General features: G+C 51.7%; 1 protein-coding gene across 4 annotated transcripts in view; it reads right to left on the bottom strand.

The window, feature by feature from the left end:
* TRPV4 (transient receptor potential cation channel subfamily V member 4) overlaps positions 1–11388 on the bottom strand; it is a 54581-nt gene extending 43193 nt beyond the window's left edge. The window contains exons 1-2 of one of the 4 annotated variants that reach the window (XM_083470928.1): positions 11281–11380; positions 7966–8245 (exon numbers count right to left, since the gene is read on the bottom strand). The gene's annotated coding sequence lies outside the window, so the exon portion shown is untranslated. Of the gene's footprint in view, positions 1–7965; positions 8246–10796; positions 10877–11280 lie in introns of all 4 variants that reach the window. The other 3 variants (XM_083470930.1, XR_014518423.1, XM_083470927.1) reach the window with 3 other exon arrangements.
* Positions 11389–15159: the final 3771 nt, after the last annotated feature.

Raw genomic sequence — 15159 nt, 5'->3', positions numbered from 1 at the left:
CTCGATGGCCCTTGTGGTCTATTCCAACTCTAGGATTCTATGATTCTATGGTATACAGAGGTGGGATCTGCTATACTCCTCCACCCTGTCCTCAGATTGTATCTGAGTAAATAAAACCATGTTCACCTTCTTTCCAAGGAAACCCAACCCTGGGGAAAGTGCAGGAACTCCTGGAGTCTCCCAGCACTCGGAGACTGGCGTGCTGCAATAGTATTTTATTTTTGCTTTCCCCTGCGCTCCATCCTTAATATTCCACAGATCTTAGAAGTCACTGAACATGGGTCTTTGCTGGGCAGTTTTAGGGGTTTAAAATATATATTTAGGAACCAATATATGCCTAGACACTCCCACAGCATGCAGAAATCCCTACTATATTTATGGGCTGCCTGTTTTCCCCCCGTCAGATTTTTAAAAAATTCTGCTGCTTGAGAATGGAATAAGTGCAACAGTGCATATAACCACAGAGTTCTCTCTCTTTATCTCAGTCTTGCTGCTATTTTTACATATCCTTAACTTGAAATTAGCAGTTGAAGCCAAATATCGGAAATTGATGGAAGCTGAGCGATTCAGTCTCATTGGACGATCACTTGGAGAGTTTTTCGCCACCAGCCTTTTCCAGGACTGCTTCCCAACCTGCCTGACACGGGGTCCTGACCGCACACAGGCCCCACCCCATATTTGTCTGGTGAAAAGAGGCATGGAGCCTCCCCACGCCACCTCTGGGGCCAGGGGTCAGTGACCATTGTTCCAGTGTCAGTTCTGATCTGGTGACAAATAGTCACATAAGTTTGATGCCGGGTTGTTCTGCTTTCAGTTGGAGTGTTTCTGGGAATCTGTTATATATTCTTGCTCAGAATTTGAGAAGAGGCTTTGTCCTGTTTGTCCAAGAACACACTTTATCCCTGTGACTGCGTAGTTCCTCACCTGGGTTCTCAGACTAAGCTGCCTTCCTCCCAGGTTCAATCTAATAATTCCTCATTTGCAACTATACATTCCACTTGGCAAGAACCTGCTCTGTTTTTTCACATTTTACTGTTGTCCAAAAAAACTAAATACAGTAATGATATTGAGTTTACATTAAATGGATTTGGGGGCCTTCTACCTACCCCAATTTTGTGACTTTTGTTGCAAAAAAAAGTCCACTGAAGAGGTCATACCAGGTGGACCACTTTAGCCTTGCACAGACACACAGTATTTTGGAGAATGAGCTTCTGGATAACTCAAGAGATGGCCACGGACAGCTAATGTGTTGCCACAGATACTAAATGGCTGGAGATCCTTCCAGAAGCAGGCATGTCTGGAGCAGAATGGCTGGCAATTGTGGAAAAACAGTCCCAAACCAGGCAGTGGCCTGACTTGCCCTCTGAAACTTGCTCTCTGCAACAAGTCATGGTGTTGAGTGTAGAGCAGGATCAGTTAGGAGTGTTGATGCTATTGAACCTTCCATCTCAAGCACAGCCTGGACAGATATGCAAATAATGCCTAATATCACAGAAACAACATCAGCCTCCAGTCACCTTCCTTCCAAGGACACCAAAGTCAAGGCACAGGCCGCCACCGCTCAGAAACCTCACCACTTAGAAACAGGGGTGCATAGAAATCGTAAGAAAGTAAGAAGAGCCTTCTGGATCAGGCCAGTTTGGCACTCTGTTCTCATAGGGCCAGGCAGATGCCCCGATGGAAAGCCCATAAGCAGGACTCAAGCACAAGAGCACACCCCCCCCAGAAGCACTGCTGGAGGCAGACCGCAGCCATTGTGGCCAGACGCCACTGGCGCCCCGACTCCATGAAGCTGTCCAGTCTGGTGGCCCATCGCGGCTGTGAGTTCCCTGGTTAAACTATACACTTTATTTAATCTGCCCTGAATCTTTCAATATTCGACTTCATGGGATGCCCACAAGTTCTAGGGTTAGGGGGGGGGGCTTCTCTCTCTCTCTCAAATCTCTCCAGGGCATCATTTTATAAACTATCAAGGTGGAATGCATAGTTCTCCTCCTCTCCACTTGGTCTACAAAACGTGTTTCATTGATTTTAAGAAGGTATATTAATTCCAATAAATGCCCCCTCCCCTTCCCCTTCAGGACAGGGAATTTAGGAAAGGTGCCACCCCATATTGCTAGATGTGACTCTGGTGGATGCCCCACTCCTCCCTGGTTTATCCTCACCACAGCCCTGTGAGGTCTGCCAGGCTGAGAGGCAATGGCCAGCCCAAGGACACTCCGTGAGCTTCGTGGCTGGGTGGGGATTCGAACCCTGGCCTCCCAGCCCTTAGTCTGCCACTCAAACCACTACACCACACAGGCTTTATTGCGGGACAGAGATTTCTGTGCTATTTTTCCTGCTGGTGATAGCCTAGAAGCACACATGGGGGTTTGGTTAACGGCAGCCTGCAGCTGGGCCTCCACCCGTGTTACTATAGAAAGCAATCCAGAAAACAGAGAGGGTTGCCAATGGTCAGATGGGAGGCGACTCCCTCCATTCAGCCCACAGAACCACAAGGGGCGGGAGACCACATCAGAGGGACATGGGCCAGGAGGAGCGTTGCTGCTTATTTCCAGCCTGGCTCGCCTCCCGCGGGGCTCTGGGGCTGGGCCGTGGCGCAGCCTAATAGCGTGGTACAGCTAACAACGTTCTGGACTGGCTGCCCCTCGGCTGGAAGAAGTTGGCGTCCCCATGGTGGGAGGGCACGGCTTTTGTAGGAGGCAAAGCCACATATCAGGAGAGAGAGGGTGTCCCCTGCCTCGGGGCTGGTGCTCAGCAGCTCTTTCCGATATTTTGAATTACCATGACTTTATTGAATTGCATTAACTGTTCCAATGAATGTGCTGTTGTTGTCTGCTTTGTTTTTCTGCTACCCTGCTTGCAATGTTTGCTGCTTTTTGCTGCTGCTGCTGCTGCTGCTGCTGTTGTGACTATTGGGAGCCATAATAATAATAATAATAATTTTATTATTTGTATGCCGCCCATCTGACTGGGTTTCCCCAGCCACTCTGGGCAGCTCCCAACAGAATATTAAAAACACGATAAAACATCAAACATTAAAAACATTAAAAAGCTTTGAACTCAGCATTTGTTGTTGGAAAAGCGGAATCCAAATATTTAATCAAATCAAAAGAAATAGTAAGGTTCATGATGGATCCTGAAAGCAGGCTGCAACTCGCAGCCCTTCAGTCTCTGCCTGGGGATCATCTTCCCTAGAGAGTTTCTCTTTGAGAATGGAGGGCGTGGAAAGATGGAGGGTGGGGCTGCTGGACCAACGCTTCCAAAAAGTGGCGCAGTATTCAGCATGTCAGACTAGGGCCTGGGAGAGACCAGGGTTCGAAAGCCCCTTGAACCTGAAGCTCAGGCCAGCCACTGCCCCCCTTCGCCTCACCTGCCCCACAGGATCAGGGAGAACCAGGTACTCTACCTTGTGCTCCTTGGACAAAATAGGCAGGATACAAATACAATCATTAAAGCAGAATCACAGAACTGTAGTTGGAAGGGGGACCTCAGGGGTCATCTAATCCAACCCCCAGCAGTGCAGGAATCACAGCTGAATAAACCAATAAGACGTAGGGGCTTTCAGATGCCCTGAAAACGGAATCCTATCCCAGTGTCAATTCAGACATGACCTTCTGCCCTTATCTTCTCTTTCTTTCTTTCTTTCTTTCTTTCTTTTTATAAAAGCGGAAACAGACTACAAAACTCAAAACCAAGCACCCTGGGCACTTAAAGGCAGGCAGCCTGTCTATATCGGCCGCCCCCAACCTGGCAGCCTCCAGATCCCTACATTGCAGGGGGTTGGACTGAATGACCCTGGGGGTCCCACCCAACTCCCTGACTATGTTGCCCCCAGCCCCAGCGTCATCTGGGTGCTGGGGTGCTACTGCTAGGAGCCGACTCCCAAAGCAGCTTGAGGGCACCAGGTGTGGGGAAGGCGGGTGTGTATCTGAGGCCACACCCTCCAGTGCGAGGGACGGGGAGGGCTGAGGTGGGGCAGGCAGCATCCCAGTGGAGTGGTCAAAGTCCCAGAGAAGTGGCCTGCTCCAGAGGGAGGCAGTGATTGGAGCGCTGCCCCAGGCGGAGTTTGCCTGCTCAGCCCCATAGACAGGAGGGCCGGCCTGCTGAGGGGACGGCAGCACAAGGGACTGATTCAGTTTGGCCTCCCCGTCCCCCTCTCCCCTCCTCCTGACCGTCCTGTTTGCTTAAGCCGTTTGTAGAATTTCACAGGTCTGGGGATTCAGGCCTCATGTCCAGCTGCACAGAGCCAGGCTCTGTTCTCCAGCTCCAGGACAGCAGCCTGGAGGGAGGGAGGGAGGGAGGCAACGGCCCAGAGCAAACAGGGAGGTTCTGAGCTTCACCAGGGAGTCACCATAGGCAGTGACTTCATCGGGGCTGAACGTCTGGCAGCACAGGATGGGAGAAGCAGCAGAAATCTCTTCATCAGAGAAGGAGGGGTCCTAATGCACCCCTGCAGGAGTCCCTGGCCGGCCAGCCTGGAAGGCTGCTTCCACTGGGCCTGGCCTGGATGGCTACGCCAAAGAAGAGAAGACTGAGAGGTGGCAGGATGGATAGCCACCTTCACATAACTGAAGCGATGTCTCATGGAGGAAGGAGCAAGTGTGTTTTCTCCTGCTCTGGAAGGTGGACCTGAACCAGTGGATTCAAGTTACAAGAAAGGAGATTCAGACTAAACCTTAGGGAGACCTTTCTGAGAGTAAGAGCTGTTCCACAGTGGAATGTGGCAGACTCTCCTCCTTGGAGGTTTTTGAACCGATTTCTAGCGTTATGAGAGAAGGAGAAAACTCTCTATCCACTTCCTTCCTGCCAGAAATCATTTTATCAGCGTCTATCCTGCCACCTCTTTCATTTGCCGTCCCAAGCTGGTGCTCAGCCCCCAAGCTGCAGCCCTCACTCGTCTTCGCCAGCTTGGGCCCCTCCAGATGTTTTGGGCTGCAACTCTGGGTGTAGCTTGAAATGTCTGGAGGGCACTAAGCTGGCCACAGATGCTCCACAATGTTTCCTACACAGAGGTCATTTCTGCAGAGGAAAAACGTAACTTTTGTGCAGCTGCCTAAATCAAGTGTCAGAAGTGGAGTTAGATGGAAAAGAGGCAACTTAACATGGGAAACATTGAGAGGAATACCAACCAACCTCATATTGAACTTACTGCAATAGTGCATGCCCAGCCCAATGAACTAGAGTTTACTTATTATGGCGCCAGCCACCCTTAATCCTTCTTCAAACCCTGAGGAATGCAACAAAATGTGTGCGCAGATTCCAGGTGCTCTGTGACCCTTCTGTGAGCGCTCTTTCAAACTCCTCACTGAAAGTGCTGCCTGCCTGCTTGTATACACCAAACTTGGAACTGAGGGGACCTGGGTTCAGGTCCTGACTTTTTGGAATTCACAGTGCACACTTCCCCATCTGTAAAATGGTTATAGCTGTAACCTGCCTGTGGGGCTGTGGTGATGGGTGTGACATTAAATCTAGTTTTAAGCACTTAAGGTCATGATTTGACATATGGGAAGGGGTGTCAAAAGTACAGATGAGCAGATCTGTCCACTTCCTCTGTTCCTCATTTTGCCCATCTGAAATTCAGTTGCATATTATTATTTTTTAAGTCCTCATGAAAATTCAGCATTTTACTGCAAATTTATCCTAATAAACTCATTTTTGTATGCACTTCTATCTAATATACACATTTCTGAAGCAATTTCCCCTCAAATAATACAATTTTTGCATGCTATTTTCACCAATATACATACATGCATATTTTACCGATATAGACATTTTGGCACACACTGCTTTGCTGGAGAACTGCACTGCAATCATTGTGATCATTTCAGAAATTGTGAATTAGGTAGGTTCACCGCTAAATGTGAACTGATTCGAATCCCCCTCCCCTCATCCAGAGAGAACGGAATGTCCTCCCCCCCCCCCCACATCCCCTAGGCTGGTGTGCTCTGTTTTTTTTGAATAAGTTCATTCTGTATAACTCATTCACAACCATCAATGGCAAAAGGTAGAATCCACCATTTTACAAGTTCAGACACTCAAACCTCTGTGGAAAAGCTTGACAAGTATGGGGCAGGGGTGTCCTATCCCCCAAATATTGCACAGGCAGGTTATTCTCTCATGGATATAAACAAACATTAATTATTAACAACCACTTATCCGTTTGTGTGTGTTTGAAGCATTTCCACAAATTTCTTATGATTTAAATAAGATATTGGGGGTGGGGGCTGAGGGAGGTGCAAAGCTTCTGCAGGGTCACCTCATGAGTTGGGGAAGGACTTTGCTCCTTGTTAGAGCCTCTGTTTGCCTGCAGGAAGCCCCAGCATCTCCAGAGAGAACCCTGCTGGTCACCCTGGAGAGCTGCTGCCAGCCAGTGCAGGAAGTGCTGAGCTGGAGGGACCAGTGTCTCACTCAGTGCAAGGCAGGTTCCTAGGAGTTTTGGCAGAGGTGAGAATTGAACTGGAGGTCTCCCAATTCACAGCTTGTGATCTTTGCTACACCAGCTGTAGGAGGCCAAGCCGAGCTCTCCTAGAATCATAGAATTGTGGAGTTGGAATGGACACCGAGGGTCATCTAGTCCAACCCCCTGCAAAGAATGAGTCTCAACTAAAACATTAAACAACCTCATGGAGCACGTAGGACCAGGAGACAAGGATGGCGAGGAAACAACCACAGCGATTGCCCGTGCCGTTTCTCTTCCTGCCGGAGAATGTGCCAAACGACACCTGCAGTAAACCCAAGCTGGCTGCCTTGCTGGAAGAGAAGGTGCAGCTTCCAGAAACTTGAGGCCTGTCAATCCACACTTTGACCTACTGGCTTAGATGAGGAATTTCTCAATAGAGCAGAGAGGGCTGTCCTGGAACAGCAGCGCAGGAGGGGGTGCTGCTAGGGAGAAGGAAGATTGCGCAGTGCAGGAGATGAACCCCTGGAGGAACGTGGCGCACAGAAGCAGGACTGCCAGGAGCCATGCTGTGTCACTGGAGCTCACCTCAGACACCGCTTCTGGGCCAGATGAGCAAGGACAGTGGTTGCAGACCTCAGAACACACTGGTGTACACTTGTGAATACTTCTATGACCTGAAGCATGGAAGGCAGACTCAGAGTATATGGGTAAAAATTGTAGGGGAGGAACAACGCTGACCTTACTGTGGGTGTCTGCTATAGACCTCCAAGACTGCATTGATGCCTGGATGATACCTTCCTACAGCAAACATTCATAGAATCATAGAGTTGGAAGGGACCCCTAGGGTCATCTAGTCCAACCCCCTGCAATGCAGGAATCTCAGCTAAAGCATCCAGGACACAGGGCCATCCAACCTCTGCTTAAAGACCTTCAAGGTAGGAGAGTCCACCACCTCCCATGGGAGTCTGTTCCACTGCCAAACAGCTCTTACTGTCAGAAAGTTTATCCGAATGTTTAGTCGGAATCTCCTTGCTTGTAATTTGAAGCCATTGGTTTGAGTCCTATCCTCCAGAGCAGGAGAAAACATGCTTGCGCCATCCTCCATGTGACAGCCCTTAAGATACTTGAAGATAGCCATCATATCTCCTCTCTGTTTCCTCTTCTCCTGGCTAAATATCCCCAGCTCCTTCAACTGTTCCTCATAAGGCTTGGTTTCCAGAGCCTTAATCATCTTGGTCTCCCTCTTCTGAACATGTTTCAGTTTGTCAACAACCTTCTTAAATTGTGGCACCCAGAATGGAACACAGCACTCCAGGTGTGGTCCGAGCAAGGCAGAAAAGAGTGAGACTATGACTTCCCTTGATCTGGACTCTACACTTCTGTTCTCGAGATTCCTTACAGAAGCAGGATGCTGGATAGCATCCAAGACTCCTGGCATGCAAGATGACTTTGCCACTTGAGATTCCACTGTTTGATAACCGTTATAGCTGGCCCACCCCCATCCCATCCAGGATTCAACAGAGTCCCTCTCCCCTTCCCAAATCTGCCCCACTTGTGCTTACCTAAATGTTAGGAGGCTGGCCCCACACACCAAACAGAGATGTCTTCCTTGCCTCAGTTTCCCTGCGGCCAAAATCTCATTCCCAAGTGCCACACAGGACCACCAAAGCCGGCTTCTTGCTAGTTGCTCTGCTGTTGCTGAATAAATGTGACTCCTGCAAGCGTCATTCCAAGGAACCAGGAATGCGTCCAAAGTGTGTGGGGGGGGGGGAGAGAAGATTTGCCAAAGTCTCTCAGAGGAGATCAGCATTCAGCTCCAGTCCTAAGGAATGTTGACTCCACCTGCAAATGGAATCATCTGTGGCAACTCAGAGAACTCTAGACCACTCCTTGCTTCTATGGGGGCATGTAGGAACACACCGAGGGCGGCACCACCTACTTCCTGGTATGTCCCCACAGGAAAGGAGCTGCTTTCCCCACAAAGCCTACCCTGTAGCAAAAGCCCCACACCTGACCCTGACTCCTGCCGGCTCCCCCAGCAAGCCTCACTTCCTTCATACTGCCTGAACTGAAATGAAGCAACCTCACGGAGCACATAGGACCAGGAGACAAGGACGGCGAGGAAACAACCACAGCGATCGCCCGTGCCATTTCTCTTCCTGCCGGAGAATGTGCCAAGCAACACCTGCAGCAAACCCAAGCTGGCTGCCTTGCTGGAAGAGAAGGTGCAGTTTCCAGAAACTGGAGGCCTGTCAATCCACACTTTGACCTACTGGCTTAGATGAGGAATTTTTCAGTGGAGCAGAGAGAGCAGAGATTACCAAACATTCATAGAATCATAGAGTTGGAAGGGACCCAAGGGTCATCTAGTCCAACCCCAGCAATGCAGGAATCTCAGCTAAAGCATCCGTGACAGAGGGCCATCCAACCTCTGCTTAAAAACCACCAAGGAAGGAGAGGCCACAACCTCTCGTGGGAGTCTCTTCCACTGCTGAGCAGCTCTTACTGCTCAAATACAGCCGCAACACATGGCTAATAAGTATGGTAAATGTATTATTAGTAGAAGTTAGAATATAATCCAAAATTTACAAATCATAAACATCATTATATAATGTATGTATAAATCCATAAACAAGAAATAATCAACGTAATGAATTGCTGTCAGGAAACACCACGACGCCGGCAGAATGCCTTTCAAGAGATAATAATGGATAATAGAACAGCTCTTACTATCAGAAAGTTTTTCTGAATGTTTAGTCGGAATCTCCTTTTTTGTAATTTGAAACCACTGGTTTGAGTCTTATCCTCCAGAGCAGGAGAAAACAATTCTCCATATGACAGCCCTTAAAATATTTGAAGATAGCTATCATGTCTCCTCTCAGCCTCCTCTTTCGCAGACTAAACAAACCCACCTCCTTCAACCATTCCTCATAAGACTTGGTTTCCAGACCCTTGATCATCTTAGTTGCCCTCGTCTGCACACATTCCAGCTTGTCAACATCCTTCTTAAATTGTGGTACCCAGAACTAGACACAGTACTGCCAAGGGAGAATAGAGTGGGATGATGACTTCTCTTCATTTGTCTACTGTACAAATGCAGCCTAGAGTAGCGTTAGCTTTTTTTCAAAAAGGAATGATGTAGTAAGCATGGGAGACTTGCAACTATCCCGATATCTTTTGGAACACATACTCTGCCAAGATTCCAACAAATTCCTCCATTGCCTCACTGACAATTTCATTTCCCAGAAGGTCGAAGAAGCAACAAGGGGATCATCTATCTTGGACCTGGTCCTCACCAACAAGGAGGGACTGATGGATGAAGTGGAAGTACTCAGAAACTTGAGAGGAAGTGACCATGTCCTCTTGGGTTTCATTATAAGCTGGCATAGAATGGACTCCCTCAGGAGGTGGTGGACTCTCCTTCCTTGGAGGTTTTTAAGCAGAGGTTGGGTGGCCATCTGTCACGGATACTTTAGTCGATATTTCTGCATTGCAGGGGGTTGGACTAAATGACCCTCAGGGTACCTTCCAACTCCACAAATCTATAATTCTATACTTCATGGCAAAAATAAAAATTGGAGAAAACCCCCCACATATTCTGAAATAATTTTTTATGATTTTAACAGAAAGCAAAACTGAAATATCAAAGCTTCTGGATCAAAAGCACACAGGATTGTTGTTGTTTTAAAATATGTGTGTGTGTTTTTTTAAAAAAACATACAGAAAAAACACCACCACAATACTATGCAAACTTATTTGGAAGTAAATTCCCATTTGAGTTTATTCCTGAATGAACATGAATAAGGGAGGTCTGTGGCTCAGTGGCAGAACATCTGCTTTGTGTGCAGAAGGTCTCAGGTTCCTGCCTGAAACCCTGGACAGCCACTGCCACGCAGTGTAGACAGGGCTGAATAAGAGAGGCGAAGATTGCAAGGTGGGGTGTGAAATGTCACAGGAGCCGCCTCCCCTCCTGGGCTTGCCAGACACTGGGATTCAGAAGCATGGCTGCCTCCAGCTGCGCAGGCAGAGCAGAGCCATCCTGGCCACTAGGCACCACCGGCACCGTCTCCTCCTCCATGAATTTGCCTGAGCCTCTTTTGAAGCAGCCGTCACTGCCTCCTGTGGGAGGGAGTTCCGTAGTTCCACTATGCACTGCATGAAGAAGTAAAGCCATGCTTGGCTTGCAAAGGCTTCATCCCCTCCCAGGGGGGTGGGATCTTTAAAAGACAGAGGCACAATCTGGACACCCAGATCCCAGGCACCATTTCTCTACACAAACCACCCGCTAGTCTTCCATAGCTGTGTATTGTGTCAGTCAGAGGGATGGACCTGGGAGAGACCCGGATTCAAATCCTCCCTCAACCCTGAAGCTCCCTGAGTGAGCCTGGCCTACCTGGCAGGGTTGTGGTGTGGCTTAAATGAGCCAGCAGGGTTAGCTTGGTCAGAAGGGCAGCACGTGTGAACAGGAAGACTCTAAGAGGAGCAGGGGGGGCTGGGTCAGAGCAGGGGTCCTCCTAGTCCTTCCCAACCGCGGGGCTCCATGGATCGGCTCTCCTCCCCTTTCAAGAGCGGGTAGAGGGCTTCCCTTGGAGACGCTGCCTCTGAGCGCGTGCAGAGGGCACTTGGCTCGCCATCAGCTCAGGTCCCCAGGCTGGCACGTGGCCAAGGCTCGAAAGTAAAGTTTTGCGTCCGGGGATCGGGCCCTATCTCCTCCTCCAGGGCTCCCATTCACGCGCCTTCAGGGCTTGGAGAGGGTCGGGGGCGCCCAGCCCGGGAATGACCCACCCCACCCCCCACCCCGCCTTGGCTAAAGCAAGAGGGACCAGCCCCCCGCCCGCCCCCCCCCCCGGGGAAGGGCGGTGGCCCCGATCCCCTACCTGGAGCCGCGCCGGAGGAGCCGTCGCCAGGTCTGCCCACCGCGCAGGCAGCCGGCCGGCCTGCCTGACCTTCCGCCCCCCGGACGGGCGGGCCATCCTCCTCCTCCTCCGGGCAGCGCCTCCTCCTCCTCTCTGCATCCCACGTGAGCCGGGCGCGCAGGGGGGCGCCGGACGCCTGGGTCCCGTCCTCCGCCGTCGGAGCGTTTGCGCGGAAGGAAGCAAGATCCGATCCGCGACGGGGCTTCCCTAGGACGCGAGGCGGCAGTTTAGGAAAGGCGAGAGCAAGGCGGCACGAGAGAAGTCTCTCAAATTCTGCCTGGCGTGGAGAAGAGGAAAGCTCTCCTCCCTCTCGAACTCGCGAACCATTCAGGACGACGCAGAAAAGAAAGTACTAGCTAATCTGTGGAACTCGCTCCCGCAGGAGGCAGCGATGGACACCTTCCTGGAGGAGCGGGTCTCGGGGGCTGCTGGCCAGGATGGCTCTCCTCTGGCTCCGCGGCTGGGATCCCAGTTGCCAGAAGCTGCCGGAGGGCAGAGCGGGGCTCGGGCTCCGGTCCTTCTACGCGCCTGGCGGGCCACTGCGAGAACAGAAGGCTGAATCCGCAGGGCCGTTGGCTTGATCCGGCCGGGCTCCTCTTCTCTTCTCACACTGGGAGTGTCAGCCCAGTTCTCCGCACTTCTTCCCTGGAAGGAAGACCCACTCAGTTCTGGCAGCTTACTCTCAGGTAAGCCTGTGTGGGATCACAGCCTCACCCACAGCACTTTATTGCCTCTTGCCAATGTTAAAAATGGGACCTGGCCTCCATTTTTTGTTGTTGTTTTAAGAGAGGCTTGATTCTGCTTGAATTTGCAAGCTTGTCAGTTTCATAGGATTCTTTGTCAGGAGTGGAAAAGAAACATAGGAAGCTGCCTTGGTGGTCCATCTGGCTCAGAGTTGTGGACACTGGCCAGCTGTGGCTTTTCAGGGTTTTAGGCATGGAGTCTTTTCCAACCCCTAACCGGAGACAGATCCTGAGGTCTTCTGCAGCCCCAGCAGCTGCTCTACCCCTAGGCTCAGGAACATGTGAAGCCGCCTTATGCCCAGTCAGACCTCTGCTCCACGTGCACAGACTGGCAGCAGCTCTCTAGGGCTTCAGGGACGAATCTTTCCCAGCCCAGTTGGGGACTGAACACGGGGACTTCTGCAGCCCAGGCTGCTCTGCCACTGAGCGGTGGGGCGGTGGGTGAATCAGGGCACCTTAAGGGGACAGCAACTGCGGTTCTGCTTCCAGCTCCCCCTGCCCCCCTTTGCACTCTTCTGGGTGGTGGCAGGTGCTGGGAAGCTCAGCCCTGCCTTGCCCAGTCCTATCAGTTCTCCTTCTCCTTCTGTGGTCAGTGTGGTGGTGCAAGGCTTAGAGTGTCGGACCGGGACCTGGGAGAGACCAGGGTGCAAATCCGCACTCAGTCATGAGGCTCAAGGGTGACCTTGGCCAGTCACTACCTCTCAGCCTCCCCTACCTCACAGGGTTGTTGTGGGGATTAAATGAGCAGTTGGAGACAACCATGTACACCACCTGGAGTTCCTTGGAGGAGAGTGGAGACATGAATTAAACAAACAAAATGGCCTTTGCTCAGGATGCGGGCCTGGGTGTCCCCAGTGGCGGAGCAAGCCGATTGGGCGCCTGGGGTAGTGCAAGTGCCCTGCACCCAGGGGTGGGGGTGGGGCAAGCTGGGGCAGGATGCTCCCTGGGGCCTCCAAGGAGTCTGCCTGCCTCCTCCCACTCAGTCGCCCTACAGCTGAGGGGGAGGCAGTGGGCGGACCATTTGGGCAGCGCGGAGCCTGCGGGCACCCAAGCCACCGCGTCACTCCCAGGCCCTACGGTGAGTGCCGCCCGGCCTTTTGTCACCTCCCCTCAGTGGTGACACCTGGGGCAGCCCGCCCCCCTTCCTCCACCCTCGTGTGTCCCCCAGCTCTAGTTGGGGTCCGATCCCCATCCTGTCCATTGCCCGGCGTGGTCAGGGGTGAGCAGAGCTCTATTCCAGCCATGTTTGGGGTGGAGTCACCACAGGCTCCTCCTTCCAGGCCTATGTCTTGGGCAAGCAACCCACCATCAGCTGGAGTAATAGGAAGTGAGGGGAGTGTCTCTGAGGACATGCAGAGTGTGTTTTCCCTCACCTCTCAATAACCAGCACAACTGGTAGCTGCATAACTGGCATTATTAGGTCACTCTGGGCCTGAGACCCTGGACAGCTGCTGCCAGTCAGTGCTGGCACTGCTGAGCTGTCAGTGGACCCAGGGCCTGCGTTGCTTGGCAGAAGGCACCTGCCTGGGCTTTCCATCTCTGGCTCCTTCAGTCCACCAGGCTGCTCCCAAAGTCCCCTCTGCGGCCACCCCAGCCCTGTTTCCAGAGAGCAAAAGGCAGGGAGTTAATCCCCACCGGAATGCAGCAAGAGCACAAGGATTAGGGCAGACAGGCTGGGAGCCTTGGCAGGAGAGAGGCCCCAGAGCCTGCTGCCCCCCTGGCTGAGTCTGCCTTCCCCCATCCGTCCTTGAGCTTCTTTCCAACCCTGCAGCTGGAGAGAAGGATCCAAACCCCTTTGGAAGGGCGACACCTGGTCTGCTTGCTGGAGGGGGGGGGGCTGCTGGCTTCTCTCCCTGAAGTCAGTGCCCTGAAGGCTGCGGGGGAGACAAGAGGAGACTGGAGAGGAGCAGGCGGTGGGTGAAAGCGAGGGAGGCAGCAGGCAGCCCCCTCTTCAGGCCCCCAACCTGCTGCCCCTCCCAGCTGCTCAGAGATCTTAGGGTTGTGGGAGATACCTTAGTGAAAACATGGACTGAGGTAGCATTGTAAAAGGCAGATTTCCAGCCAATATTATTTGGAAAGAGGTTGGAAATAAGGCAGCCACTATTGTAATATATTTATGTGCATTGGTGGTCAGTGTTTGAAATTCCCCGCATTTTGCTATTGTCACGGGTCCAACTGCAACTATGCGGAGATTTCTGGGCACCCGGTTGGCAACCGACATCTCCATTGAGCCAGGAAAAGGCTTGGCTCCAATGAAATGCTCTTGTGGGCACACACACAGAGTATCCCTTGATGGTACTTTCTGAGGCAGGATGGGGTTGGGGACGGCCCTGCACTTAGCATGCAATGGGCTAGAACTCTCAAGGGAAGGCTTTCTTAGTCAGCCCATGGAAGACATTGGTGATGCCGCCCACTGAAGTAGGACAAAGCTACATAGATGATGTGATTAAGCTGGCTCACAGCCCCATTACATTAGTTTCTAATCTCTGGCAAAGAATGCAAAACGAAATGATGTGGTGTTTAAAAATAAACACAGCTTGAAAAGGTACCTGAGCAACGGAGAAGTGGAGCCTGCAACAAAATTTTGCAGCGCAGTGGGCTGCTCCAGTTCAGGATTCCAGGGAGGGAGGGAGGGAGGGAGGGATCTTTCTAGGTTACTCAATTCCATTTCCTCTCCACTCCCACAGCCATCCAGCATTCTGAGCAGGCTCACTGGGTTCTTCCCTCCCCCAAGTGTTAGGGAGTGTGGCATTCCTGCCCCCCTTACTTCTGCAGACCCGGGGTTCCCCCAAGCTCACTAGCAGCTAGCTGCCCAAAGGGGCAGCTTCACCGGCTGGGGTGCTTCTGGATCCAGCTCAGTCATGGAAGGCTCAGGTGGCCTCTGTGGGTAAAAGTGCCATTTTCAAACTGCAGCTGGTTTGACAACTACAACCAAGTCCTGGACTGGGAGAGCCTGGCCACAGGCACTGGTTGTGCACTGGTTCCTTCAAGGCTGGATTACTCTGTGTGGGGCTTCCCTTGCACTTGATCCGGAAGCTACAGTTTAGGGCAGGATGCTGCAGCATGATGCTGACAGGTGTGACGCCTTGCCAGCACC

This window comes from Podarcis liolepis (genome assembly GCF_965112155.1).
Source record: "Podarcis liolepis genome assembly, chromosome: 13".
Lineage (NCBI taxonomy): Eukaryota > Metazoa > Chordata > Lepidosauria > Squamata > Lacertidae > Podarcis > Podarcis liolepis.
Note: the sequence above shows the minus strand (reverse complement) of the source record. Positions and strands in the feature narration are given on the sequence as shown.